Genomic DNA, 14,804 nt, shown 5'->3' on the forward strand with positions numbered 1-14,804 from the left:
ATGGCTCATGAGTTTGAGCCCCATGTTGGGCTCTGTGCTGACAGCTCAGAGCCTGGAGCCTCCTTCAGATTTCTGTCTCTCTCTGCCCCTCCTCTGCTTGCACTCCGTCTCTCTTTCTGTCTCTCAAATATAAATAAACGGTAAGAAATTTTTTTAAAGAAATAAAAGTAAAGATATTGTCGTTTCAAAACATAATTATCATGAGAAACTAGTCCGTGAACAATCTGGAACAGCCATTTAAAGAATGAGAAAGAAATACATCGGAATAGAGGGACTGCTGGTGGCTGAGGCGCCTGGATGGCTCAGTCGGTTGAGCGTCCGACTTCAGCTCAGGTCACGATCTCACGGTCCATGAGTTCGAGCCCCGCATCCGGCTCTGGGCTGATGGCTCAGAGCCTGGAGCCTGCTTCCGATTCTGTGTCTCCCTCTCTCTCTGCCCCTCCCCCGTTCATGCTCTGTCTCTCTCTGTCTCAAAAATAAATAAAACGTTAAAAAAAAATTAAAAAACGGTGGGATGAACACAAGTGTTTAGCACTACTTCTCAAACCTCACCAAAAGGGCAGTGAAAGAATATAAAGTGCACAAATCTATGATGACAAAGAAAATAGGAAAATAGATGGCAGAGAATAGAAGTCAATAAGATTTTAAAATTTATTTTTATTATTACTTTTTATTTAAAATAATTTAAGATTCATGAGAAGTTGCAAAAATAGTAGAGAAATCTCTTGGGTACCCTGCACCCAGCTTTCCCCAATAACATCTTACATAATCAGACTACATTGTAAAAACCAGGAAATTGACATTGGGACAATGCTATTATTTGAGAACAGATCTTATTTGGATAGCACCAGTTTTAACACGCTCTTTTTTTCAAAAATGTTTTGATGTATGGTTTTATGAAATTTTGTCATAGATCTAGATTTGATGAACCATCACCACACTCAGGATATGAAACGATTTCATCACCGCAAAGAAATCCCCTCATGTTACTCCTTAAGAGTCATACCGTTTCCTCAACTTCTCACAACCACTGGTAGTTGAGCTATGATTTTGTCATTTTGAGAATGTTACGTAAGTGGAATTACACAGTCTACAAATCTCGATATTGGCTTTTCCCCCCCAATAAGCATAATACCTCTGAATTCCAGGCAAGTCGTTGTAGGAACGAATAGTTTGTTCTTTCTTGCCGAGTAGTATTCCATGATATGAAATGTACCAGTTTCTTTACCCATTCACCTGTTCAAGTGAATTTGGATTGTTTCCAGTTTGAGGCTATTATGAATAAAACTTCTCTAAACATTGGCATATAGATTTTTGTGTGAGCAAAATTTTTCATTTCTCTAGGATAAATACCCAAAAGTATGACTTCTGGGTCATATGGTCATTTGATGTTTAACTTTGTAAGCAAATGCCAAATTTTCTAGTAGCTTTACCAGAAATATATGAAAGATACGGTCATTCCACCAGCAGTTGGTATTATCAATATTTTTATTATTAATGTTTTTATTTTAACTATTCTAATAGTATAGTGATATCTTAATGGAGCTTTAATTTGCACTTTTGTAATGATTAAGGATGTTAAACATCTTTTTGTGTGTTTGTCAGCCATGTATTTTCTTTGGTGAAGTGTCTGTTCAAAATCTTTGCCTATTTTCTAATTAGATTGTTTGTTTCTTCACTCTCAAGTCTAGGGAGTTCTTTTTGTACCCTGGATACCTTTGTTGGATATATGATCTGCAAACACTTTCTCCTTGTCTGTGACTTGTCTTTTCATACTCTTATCAGGGGCATTCATGGAACAAATGTTTTAAGTTTTGAAGAAATCCAGTTTATTGATTTTTTCTTTTATGGAACATGGCCTTGGTGTCATATCTAAGAGCCGTTTGCCTAACCCTTAGTCCTAAAGATTTCTCCGACGTTTTCTTCTAAAACTTTTATAGCTTATGTGATACATATAGACGTAGGACCCATTTTGACTTAATTTTTGAATAAGGTGTAAAGTTTAAGTTCCGGCTGAGCTTAGGCTAAGTAGAACTTCTTCCAGAATTGGAGTCAGTCCTCTCACACCCTGCCACCACTTTATCAACAAAGTTAATGTAAGATGCTAAATCCTTTACTGTCACTTCAACAATCTTCACAGCATCTTCAATAGGAGTAAATTTCATCTCAAGAAACCACTTTCTTTGCTCATCCATAAGAAACAACTACTCATCCTTTCAAGTTTTATCATGAGATGGAAGGAATTCGGCCCCATCTTCAGACTCCACTTCTAATTCTAGTTCTCTTACTGTTCCCACCACATCTGCGCTTACTTCCTCCACTGAAGTCTTAAACCCCTCAAAGTCAAACATTAGGGTTGCAATCACATTCTTCCCAACGCCTGTTAAAGTTGATATTTTGACCTCTTCTCACGAATCACAAATGTTCTCAATGGCATCTAGAATGGTGAATCCTTTCCAGAATATTTTTAAATGTACTTTGCTCAGATCCATCAGAAGAATCCCTATCTATGGCAGCTGTAGCCTTATGAGAGATTTCTTAAATAACAAGACGTAAAAGCAAAATGACTCCTTGATCCATGGGCTGCAGAATGGATGCTGTGTTAGCAGGCAAGAAAACAATATGAATCTCATTATACATTTTCATCCGAGTTCTTGGGTGACCAGGTGCATTGCCAATGAGCAGTAATATTTTGAAAGGAGTCTTTTATTCCAAGTAGTAGGTCTCAGAAGTAGGCTTAAAATATTCAGTAAACAATGTCATAAACAGATGTGCTGACATGCAAGCTTTGCTGTTCCACGTATAAAGCATAAGCATGGTATATTTAGCATAATTCTTCAGGACCTTAGGATTTTCAGAATGATAAATGAGTGTTGGCTTCAACTGAAAGTCACTAGCTGTGTTAGCCCTTAAGAGTGGAGTCAACCTGAACTTTGATGCTTTGAAGTCAGACATTGTCTTCTCCACTCTACGTATTAAAATCCTAGATGGCAACTTCCAATGGAAGGCTGTTTTGCCTACATTGAAAATCTATTGTTTAGTGTAGTCACCTTCACTAATTATTTTAACTAGATCTTCTGGGTAAGTTGCTACAGCTTCTGCATCAGTACTTGCTACTTCACCTTGTACTTTCATGCTATGGAGATGGCTTCTTTCCTTGAACCTCATGAACCAACCTCTGCTAGCTTCAAACTTTTCTTCTGCAGCTTCCTCACCTCTTTCAGCCTTCATAGAATTGAAAACAGTTTGGGCCTTGCTCTGCATTAGAAACATGCAAACAGCTAACAAATATATATGGAGATGCTCAACCTCACCAGTAATTAGATTAAATAAAATTAAAGCAAAAATACAATAGCATCTTATATCCATTAGATTGGTAAAAATTAGAAGGTCTTGCAGTACCAAATATTTGGCTAGAATGAGGGGAATGAGAATCTTCATATTGCTTATAAAAACTGGTATAGTTATTCTACAGATGAATCTGGCAGTATTTTAATCAATAAGTATTTGAGTGCTAACAATGGGCCAGAAACTATTTTAGATGGTAGGGAAATCAAGAGTTAGTAAACACACACACACACACACACACACACACACACACACTTGCCTTCATTAAGCTTACAGTGTAGTAAAGAGAAAAGACAACGAATACAATTAAAAAGTAAAATTAGGGTATTTCATATGATGATAAATTATACAGAGAAAAGAAAGGCAGGATAAAGGGGTGTGGGATGGCTAGAGTAAAGAGGAACAGGTAAAAATTTTAAATTTGGTGGCCAGGGAAGATTTGATTGAAGAGGAGACATTTGAGCAAAGACCTGTGAGGGATAAACCATGTAATTCTGGAGGAGTTAACAGGAAGCATAAAGACCTGAATTGAGAGCATACCTAAAATGTTTAAGGAACAACAATGTTAGTGTGGCTTGATCTGAGGACGTTGGGAGGAAAACAAGAGGAAATGAGGCAAGAGAGAGAAATGGGGGCAGATAACGAATGTGTTTTATGTACTGGTAAGACTTTGGATTTCACTCCGAATAGGATGAGAAGCATTTGAAGATTTGGTGAGAAATTGGAGGCAGTTGAGGCATCCCTCACTAGGGGAGTTAATAAGTGAACCCTTTCAACAGTCACAGCAATAAAGAAGAGATACGTGTAGATTCTAAATAGTGCTGAGTGAAACAAAAAAGAAGAAACAAGATGGAATCTATTGCACGATACCATATATATAAATTTAAAATACATATATAGCAAAAGCAATACTGTTTTTCAAAAATACGTAAGTATCCAAGGATGTGGACCACTTAGACTAAGTGTCTAGGAGGAAGTAGTAAGAATGAAGTAAGAATTGGGGATACAAAAGAAAAATAAAATTTTAGAAAGAGAAAATGCTTAAGGAGAGGCCAAAGAAAAGATATCTGCAATATTATATTCTCTCTGACAGAACCAGCAGTTTATTTCTCCCCCTTAATATATATATATATATATACATACCCAACTTTCTTTTTAATTACAAGGAACTTTTAATAATATAGCAAATTACCATGTAGCCATTATCCAGCTTCACAAATCATTAACTCATGGCCAACCTAGGTCCATTCATACCCTTATCCGCCTTCCTCTACTTGTTTTTGTTTTTATTTTTTTGACTCTCAAATCAACTTTTTTCGGAGATATAATTTACATATCTAATAAAATGCACTCATTTTATGTGTACATTTTGATGAGTTTTGAGTATAATCAGCACCCCAATCAAGTTATAAAATACTGAAAGAAAATTACTGGAGCCCCATTCCAGCTCCCATAAGCATCCATAGGCATCTACTACTTTGCTTTCTGTCCCTATAGATTAGATTTGTCTTTTCTAGACTTATGCCTATAAGCAGCATTTTGTTCAGGTTTTCCTTTAAATTCTTAAACATATTTGTAATATTTGTTGTACTGTAGTTTTTGCTAATTTCAATATATATATTATTTCTAGATCTGTTTCTAATGTCTGATTTCATTCCTGCATAGATGTCTCATTTTTTTGCTTCTCTGTATGTCTAGTAATTCTTGATTGAATGTGAGACATTTCATTCCACTTGTTGCGTGTCTGGTTTCATTGCCTATATTTAAAAAATGTTGGACTTTATTCTGGCAGGCAGTTAATTTAAGATCATCTTGGTCCTTTGAGGTTTATTTTTGAGCTTAGTTAGGGTCATTTTGGAACCTTTAGGGCAATTTTAGCCCCACTATTAAAGCATGTTCTTTCTGTGTCTCTATGGAATTCTTTTTTTTTTTTTTTTAATCTTTATTTTTGAGAGAGACAGATAGGGTGTGAGCAGGGGAGGAACAGAGAGAGAGGGACACAGAGAATCCGAAGCAGGCTCCAGTCTCTGAGCTATCAGCACAGAGACCGACTTGGGGCTTAAACCCAAGAACCATGAGATCACAACCTGAGCTGAAGTCAGATGCTCCACCCACTGAGCAACCCAGGCTTATGGGTTGAGCATAATCCCAATCTATGGGATTTTTAAAGTGTTTAATGAAATCTCTTACTTGTCTGGAGGAATTTCAATGTCTTCCAGTCCTACATGAGCTCTGGTAGCTGCTCAGTTTATAGTTCCCGGGTAATTGATTATTGAGTTTTTCTTTACCAAACCTCTTGTACTCTCTCACACTATGCACACATAGCTTAATATTAATACCAGACTCGAGGAGATCCCTTTCCAGATTTCTGGAGTTCTTTCTCAACATAGATCTCTTCTCTCAAGTACTCCAATTTGCACATTTCAGCCACTACAGCCTCTCTAAACTTGGAGCGCTGTCTTCTTAATCCAGCAAGAACTCTTTGTTTTGCTAAAGAAACTCTCTCTTAGCTTTATATTCTGGAATATGTTTCTAATCAGAAAGCAAAAACAATTAATGAGCTTATCTCATTTTTATCTTTTATCATAGGGCCACAGTCTATATTTGTTTCCTATATTTTTACCAGTTGTTCTAGTTAAGCTCTGCTAGTTCAAGTGAGAGAGCTAGTCTGATCCCACTTAATTTATCATACCTCAAAGAAGAAATTTCAGAAATCTTGGATAGCAAGCTTTTATTAAAAGAAAATTTATTTTATTTTATTTTTTTATTATATGAAATGTATTGTCAAATTAGTTTCCATACAACACCCAGTGCTCATCCCAAAAGATGCCCTCTTCAATGCCCATCACCTACCCTCCCCTCCCTCCCACCCCCCATCAACCCTCAGTTTGTTCTCAGTTTTTAAGAGTCTCTTATGCTTTGGCTCTCTCTCCCACTCTAACCTCTTTTTTTTTCTTTTTTTCCCTTCCTCTCCCCCATGGGTTTCTGTTAAGTTTCTCAGGATCCACATAAGAGTGAAAACATATGGTATCTGTCTTTCTCTGTATGGCTTAAAAGAAAATTAAGTCTGTAGCAAAGGCAATGGTACATATTCTTCTGTTTTCAATTCTTTTTACCTGTACAGAACTAACAGTAATTTAGAATTGTGCCAGGGTTTAAATTTCTTTTATAGTATTTTGAAGCAAATTTCAGGCATATTTTATTTGTAAATATTTTACAAATGTAAATTGTGCCTTTAAAGGGTAAAGTTACTACACTTGATCTTAGCCAAAAGGCCGAGAATCGATAAAGGGTAAAGTTTATTAAACTAGTAACTACTATTTCAGTATCATAGTGAACAAAATGAAACAATTCCTCATCAAATATCCAACGTTAAAATTTGCAGGTGCTTAAAATTTTTTAATTAAAAGTTTTTAATAAATTAAAACCAGGATCAAACAAGATTCACAAGTTATAATTGTTGTATTTTAAAAGTCTTTTAAAACATTTATGCTAATTCCCTATTTCTTTTGTGTTCCTCTTGAAATACATTGTTTTTGGAGAATCTGGGTGTTTGGTAGTGTTTTCAACAGTTTGTATTTTGCTGATTATATCCCTATGGTGTCACTTAGCATGTTTCTTTATTAAGCTCCCTATTAGCAGTTGGGGAGCAAAGTGATAATTTATAATATTTAGTGTTCTCATTCATGAGGATGTTGTCTGTCCCTCTTTATTTTTTAAATTCTGCGTTTTTATCATCTTCGGTGAAGTTTTATGGGTTTTGCTTTTCTTTTCTGCCCGTTAATGAATTAGACATTTCTTGCTTTATTGTTTGGTTCCTTATAGTTTTTTCTCTTGCTGTTATATTTAGCCTACATTTTAACTTCCTTTAGTCAGCTTGCTGTCGCTGGCCTTGTGATTATTGGGCAAACCTCAGTGACTAGACTCATGTTTATGATACAGAGCAATGACCATAGGATACATTTGAGTACCCTATTTATAGCATGAAAATGCTTGTTGAAGCGTCCCCAAACAGACATGAAGGCCAAATGAGTGCAGTTCACATGCTGAAAGTGACTCTGTGTATTTATCCCCATGCGAACTCTGCTTGGGACATGTTGTTCTTTTAAGGCTCATTAGACTCCCTTGAGCTGCTTAGGTATAGAATGAGTAGGCTCAATTATGAATCCAAATGGCTTTTCTTAAGTTTCACCTGTAGTTTCAAGCCAACCCAGTGCACTGGAAGAGCCTGGATTTCACTCAGAAGCCATGAAGTCAGTCTCTGCCTCTTATTCCAGGGTTTGGTGAGCTACAACTACCTGAACCTCTGTTTCCATATCTTCAACACAGAAATAATAACGCTCGTTTGGACAAACTCATGGGGTTGCTGTAAAGAATAAATGGGTTGGTGTTTTTGAAACTGCTCTATAATAGCACTGTCCCATAGAAACATGTGAGTCTCCAAAGTATTTTAAATTTTTCTAAGCCGCATCGTACAAGAGCCCAGGGAACTTAATTTTAATGATATGTTTTATTCAATCTGACATAACAAAAAATATTATCACTTCAACATGCGATCAATGTGAAAAGATTATTAAGGTGGTATTTTACATTCTTTTTTTACTACTAAGTTTATAAATCCAGTGTAATTTACACTTACAACACATTTCAATTTGGATGCTAAATTTTAATCAGAAATACTTGATGTGTATTTAGATTACATAATATTTATAACTGATGTAGATTTATATCCTCAGATTTCCCCAAACTTAAAAAGCTTTTCAGTACTGAATGAAGCATGGATTTTTAAGTTAAAATCAAATAAAATTAGACAAAAGTAGAAACTCATTTCCTCAAACATGCCAGCCACATTTCACGTGCTTCAATAGCCTTATGGGTTAGGGGTTACCATGTTGGATAGTGCCACTGACTAAGCTGTTGAACTCCATATATCTGACAGCTTTTCTAGAAGTTCTCAAGTCTCGGGTGGATGTTACATTGTTTGTTTCACTTGGGGCCTCCACATTAGAGAACCGAATTTCTTTTGCTTTGACCTACAAAAGAATTTCTCAAGGAAAACCTCCCAGCTTTCTTGACCACTGGACGACCGATTGCTTCCATTTCAGTTATCAGAATTCATTTTGTCTGCGAGTCACTACACATTCTGGGAAATAAATACATCTCTAAGAGTAGGGGAAAGATGACCAAAATAGACTGTTTTTAAAGAGCTGAAAAATCGATTCCTGGTAGTAATGCAATCTGGAATACATGAAACCATTAGCAGAGGGAGCCCACAGTGAGGTCAGGATCTATTCTGAGCCATAGAGAATCAAGCTCCCATGTGACTTCAATGCATTACCAAGAACAGACTATAATTCCGGGTAAGGCCAAGCCCCTCATCTCAGGGTGAGGAGCATCACAAGGGGTCACCTCACCTGTCTGGAATCTGCTGGCCGAGGGGAGTCAGGGCACTGGGACAACGATAAAGGACACTGTACCGCAAGCATTTATTTCATGAATTCATCACGGAATGTGGTATGGAGCTATTTCTCGCACCCCCCCCCCCTTTTTTTAATCTGAGTAACAATAGGAAATCCTCACAGTTTTTGTTTTGTTTGGCTTTGTTTTGCTTCTGCGAAGAATCTTTGACCGGAAAGAAGCTATTGCAATTCTGTCAGATGGGACTGAATTAACAAACACTTGTCTAACACCAAGACCCAGACGTTGTTCTAAGCACTTTCCCTATATTAACTCATTTATTTCTCACAACAAGCTTATGAGGTAAAGGCTCTAGTTTCCACGTTACAGATGAGAAAACTGAGGCAGAGAGTGGTTTAAATAACTTGCACAATGTCATTTTGGTAGTAGGTACGAGAGATGGGATACGGACTCAGACTGTATAGGTTTTTGAGCAATCAGCAAATGCTCTGACCTGTGCTACTACTGGAAATGGATCAAGAGCTAGACCTCCATGGGGCGCCTGGGTGGCGCAGTCGGTTAAGCGTCCGACTTCAGCTCAGATCACGATCTCGCGGTCCGTGAGTTCGAGCCCCGCGTCAGGCTCTGGGCTGATGGCTCAGAGCCTGGAGCCTGTTTCCCATTCTGTGTCTCCCTCTCTCTCTGCCCCTCCCCCGTTCATGCTCTGTCTCTCTCTGTCCCAAAAATAAATAAACGTTGAAAAAAAAAATTAAAAAAATAAAAAATAAAAAAAAGAGCTAGACCTCCAGATCCAGTCGAGAGTGCCGAACCCTGCACCCAGTCACCAGAAATTCAGATGCCACCTTCTCTAATTAATTAGTGAGATCAGAGAGGAGGTCAGAAACCCATCTGCCTCTGTGGCTGTGTCCTGATGATCTAGATTGCCTTCTGTCTCCATGGCCACTGTCAAAATTCTACTCGCCCTTCAAGGCTCAGCTCAAACCAACCTTTCCCCCTGGGTTTCCTAAATCTCTTGACTCAAAATTACTCCCTTTCTCATCTCTCCCAATCTTGTACTGCTTAATCTCAAATATTGTAGGTTTTTGAAAGCTGCCTTAAATTACAGTGCTGTTTCTCTCTTTTTCTAGGCTAGGAGCCCCTAGAGGAAGGAAAGTGTATGTAATTCATTTGTGTGTCCCCTGCAACACCTCTCATGGAGCCTTTTGCCTTCCAGCACTCCTTAAATATTCATTACTAATTCATTACTACTTATATATTTCTAATTTGAATCGGAAGGTGATCTGTTGAAAAATGTACTGCAGTAGGTTTGAGGAAACTTGAATCCTAAACTTGGTTCTGTCACCAAGTAGCTACATACATTTGGGTAATTTATTTCACCTCTCTGAGCCTCAGTTGTCTGTAATTGGATGAGATAATCTCTAAGGCCTCATGACATTTATGGAATAGGCTATTATTTGCTCTGAATTTATGTACACAAAAGGTTTTTAAACAAGTCCCTGAAGGATGTTTCATATATTCTGAGATCACTACTGGGCTGCTGGCTTGAGGTACTTCTAAGCAGGAGTACATGAGAGGGGTCAGCAGAAACAGCCCCTTGAGATAGGCCAAGGCTGGCTGCCTCTGCTTTAGAATTCCAGCCTGGTTAAAAGCCTAGATCTTTCAGGACAGGGCCTTACAGAAAGTGGTGGCTAGGGTAGGAGACAACTTCAGGAAACAGAAAAGATGGCTCTGTCTTCAGGGTCCTTACCATGTGGTGGGGATCACTGGCTAGCTAGGCTTCCCTCAAGAACACTCTGGAAATAGCATACAGCTAAGAGAAGAGCACCTGCAGGGGATCGGTCAGTCAAAAAATAAAAGGTAAAAAGGGCCGGCGAGAATGTGGAGAAATTGGAATCCTTCTACACCGTTGGTGGGGTTTAAAATCATGCAGCTGCTGTGGAGAACGGTATGGAGGTTCCTCTCCCCACAATAAAAATAGAACCACCATATGATCCAGCAATCCCACTTCTGGGTATATATCTAAAGGAAAGAAATCAGTATCTTGAAGAGACATCTGCACTCCCACGACCACTGCATCATTATCACAATAGCCGAGATACAGAAACACCCTAAATATTCATCGGCAGATGAATGGTCATGGAACATACAGTATATTCACACAATCGGATATTACTCGGCCTTTTAGAAAACATTTGCAACAATATGGATGAGCCTGGAGGACATTGTGCTAAAGTGAAATAAGCCAGTAACAGCAGGACAAATACAGTGTGATGTCTTCTATAGGAGGTACCTAAAACAGTCAAAACCACAGAGGCAGAGAATAGAACGGTGGTTACCAGGGGCTAGAGGATGAGGGCAATGCGGAATTATTATTCAACTGGTATAAAGTTTCAGTTTTACAAGATGAATAAACTCCAGAGACGTGCTTTACAACACTGTGTTTACCATTAACACTACTGTATTGTTTACTTAACAATGTGTTGAGAGGGGAGATCTCATAGTAAGTGTTCTTACCACACACACACACACACACACACACACAAAACCCAAAACGATATAAGGAGGCTTTTGGAGATGGTGGCTGTGGTATTAGTTTTAAGGGTTTATGCATAAGACCAAACTCATTGGGGCACCTGCGTGGCTGAATCAGTTAAGCCTCCCACTCTTGGTTTCAGTTCAGGTCATGATCTCACAATTTTGTGAGTTCGAGCCTCACGTTAGGCTCTGCACTGCCAGCAGGGAGCCTGCTTGGGACTCTCTTTCTCTCTCCCTCTCTCTCTGCCCTTCCCCCACTCGTGCTCTCTCTGTCTCTCTCAAAATAAATAAATCAACTTAAAAAAATAGAGACCAAGCTCATCAAATTGTATATATTGTCTATGTGTAAGTTTTGCATATCAATTGTATTTCAATAAAACAGTAAGTAAAATTAAAGAGTAAGCAACTCATAATCTTTGCAACCTAAAAATAAAAATATTTTCAAACCATAAAAGAAAAATATGGGTCTGACTGGATCCCTCACTTACAGTTACGTTCAACTTCAAGAATGCATAAAGACAGTTAGGAGGCAGGAAACAGTGGGGATTGATGAAATATTTGCCTGGGTCAAATCATCTCAAAGTTCCTAAATGTTAAACATAAATTGTAGATTATGAAATATTGGGTTTAAAATGTTTATGTATTTCTTTTTCTTCTTCTTCTTCTTTTTTTTTTTTTTTTTGTTTTTGAGAGACAGAGAGAGAGCGCGCGTGAGTGTGTGCATGCACAAGCAGGAGAGGAACAGAGAGCGAGAGAATCTTAAGCAGGCTCCGTACTCAGCAAAGAGCCCTATGTGGGGCTTGATCTTAAGACCAGGAGACCATGACCTGAGCCAAAATGAGAATCGGTTGCTTAACTGACTGAGCCACCTAGGTGCCCCAATGTGTATGTATTTCTAAATTACTTCTTTTAATTTTTTTAATGTTTATTTTTGAGACAGAGAGAGGCAGAGCATGAATGGTGGGGGGGGGGGCAGCAGAGAGAGAGGGAGACACAGAATCCAAAGCAGGCTCCAGGCTCTGAGCTATCAATACAAAGCCCGACACGGGGCTTGAACTCATGGACAGTGAGATCATGACCTGAGCCGAAGTTGGACGCTTAACTGACTGAGCCACCCAGGTGCCCCTCTAAATTACTTGTTAGTGATTCATCCTAATTATCAGATCCAGAGAACAGAGATGAGTCTTGCCTTTTTCTCTTCACTGGATAAAGCCACAATGGAGAAGCTTTGTTTTTTGTTTTGTGTTGGTTTCCGTTCCCCCACTAGGATATGGTGGGACAAACCCTAGACTCTGAACCATGGGGTACAAATTCCAGTCAGTACTCAGCTGTTGAGAAGGTAGAACTTGGGTAAATCACTTTACCTTTCTGGATCTTTGTAACAGCATCTATAAATAAAGGGATTTATGGTAAATGGTCTCTAAAAGCCCCTTTGGGTGGACAGAATTTCTATGATACATATCTTCCTCCCCAAGACAATACACATCTGGAAGGCAGGGGCTATGCTTTACACATCGCTGTAACCCCAGATGCCAGAGAAGTTCCTGGCACATATTGGGAACTCAACAGATGTTGATTGAATTGAATATGATATGTGAGGAAGCAGGAGATTAGAGTCAGACAGGCAAAAATGTGAAATAAGTCTTTTGTTGTCTTAGTGGACTAAAGCTAATAAGAGACCATTTTGTTAGCAGGTGAAGACCCCAACTGAAGAAGAATGGAAGGATATTTCACCACTTGGGGCTGTAGAAGTCCCTGGGGTGTACAAATATCTTGGGAAAGGCTATGGACTATAAAGTAATTATATTGATAAATTACAAATGATAAATCTCACCAAAATAGATGTATAAGGTTAAGCCTTGGCAAACAATAGTACATTAAAAATTAGTGGGAGGGGCTTCTGGGTGGCTCAGTTGGTTAAGTGTCCGACTTCGCCTCAGGTCATGATCTTACGGTTAGTGGGTTCGAGCCCCATATTAGGCTCTGTGCTGACAACTTAGAGCCTGGAGTCTGCTTCAGATACTGTTTCTCCCCCTCTCTCTCTGCTCCTTCCCCGTTCACACTCTGTTTCTCTTTGTCTCTCTCAAGAAAATAAACATTAAAAAAATTTTTTTTAATTAGTGGAAAACTCCCAATTTTTTTATTAGATTTTCAAAATGTAAATAGTTATTTTTGAGTGGGTAGTGCAGGCACAGAAGATAAAATTTAAAAGATTTATAAAGAAGCAGAAAGAGAAATCAAAGAATTAATCCATTTACAATTGCTCTAAAACCCATAAAATACCTAGGAATAAATCTAACCAAAGAGGTAAAAAAGATATACACTGAAAACTATAGAAATCTTATGAAAGAGACTGAAGAAGGCACAAAAAATGGAAAAACATTCCATGCTCCTGGATAGGAAGAACAAGTACTGTTAAAATGTTGATACCACCCAAAGCAATCCACATATTCAGTGCAATCCCTATCAAAATACCACCAGCATTCTTCACAGAGCTGGAACAAACAATCCTAAAATTTGTATGGAGCCAGAAAAGACCCCAAATAGCCAAAGCAATCTTGAAAAAGAAAACCAAAGCAGGAGGCATCACAATCCCAGACTTCAAGATGTATTACAAAGCCGTAATCATCAAGACACTATGGTACTGGCACAAAAATAGACACATAGATCAATGGAACAGAATAGAGAACCCAGAAATGGACCCACAAACGTATGGCTAACTAATCTTTGACAAAGCAGGAAAGAATATCCAATGGAATAAAGATAGTCTCTTCAGCAAGTGGTGCTGGGAAAACTGGACAGCGACATGCAGAAGAATGAACCTGGACCACTTTCTTACACCAGACACAAAAAGAAACTCCAAATGGATGAAAGACCTAAACATAAGACAGGAAGCCATCAAAATCTTAGGGGAGAAAACAGGCAGCAACCTCTTTGACCTCGGCCACAACAACTTCTTATTTGACATGTCTCTGGAGGCCAGGGAAACAAAAGCAAAATGAACTACTGGGACCTCATCAAAATAAAAAGCTTCTGCACAGCGAGGGAAACAATCAGCAAAACTAAAAGGCAACTGACAGAATGGGAGAAGACATTTGCAAATGACGTATCAGATAAAGGGTTAGTATCCAAAATCTATAAAGAACTTATCAAAACCAACACCCAGAAAACAAACAATCCAGTGAAGAAATGGACAGAAGACATGAATAGATGAACACACACTTCTCCAAAGAAGACATCCAGATGGCTAGCAGATAAACACAGATGAACATAAGGGAAGGGAAGTAAAAATAATATAAAAACAGAGAGGGAGACAAACCATAAGAGACTCTTCAATACAGAGAACAAACTGAGGGTTGCTAGAGGGCTGTTGGGTGTTGGTTGTGGGGATGGGCTAAGTGGGCAAGGGGCATTAAGAAGGACTCTTGCTGGGATTAGCACTGGCTGTTATATGTAAGTGACGAATCACTAAATTCTATTCCTGAAATCATTATTACACTATA

At 38.4% G+C, this 14,804-nt stretch overlaps 1 pseudogene; it reads right to left on the reverse strand.

The window, feature by feature from the left end:
- Positions 1-6,516: 6,516 nt before the first annotated feature.
- On the reverse strand, positions 6,517-6,635 carry LOC124506611 (uncharacterized; annotated as a pseudogene).
- Between the last annotated feature and the right edge of the window lie 8,169 nt (positions 6,636-14,804).

The sequence above is a fragment of the Lynx rufus genome, unplaced genomic scaffold (genome assembly GCF_022079265.1).
Source record: "Lynx rufus isolate CCGP_SWC_20201006 ecotype Redwood Valley unplaced genomic scaffold, mLynRuf1.p SCAF_9, whole genome shotgun sequence".
Classification (NCBI taxonomy): Eukaryota; Metazoa; Chordata; class Mammalia; order Carnivora; family Felidae; genus Lynx; species Lynx rufus.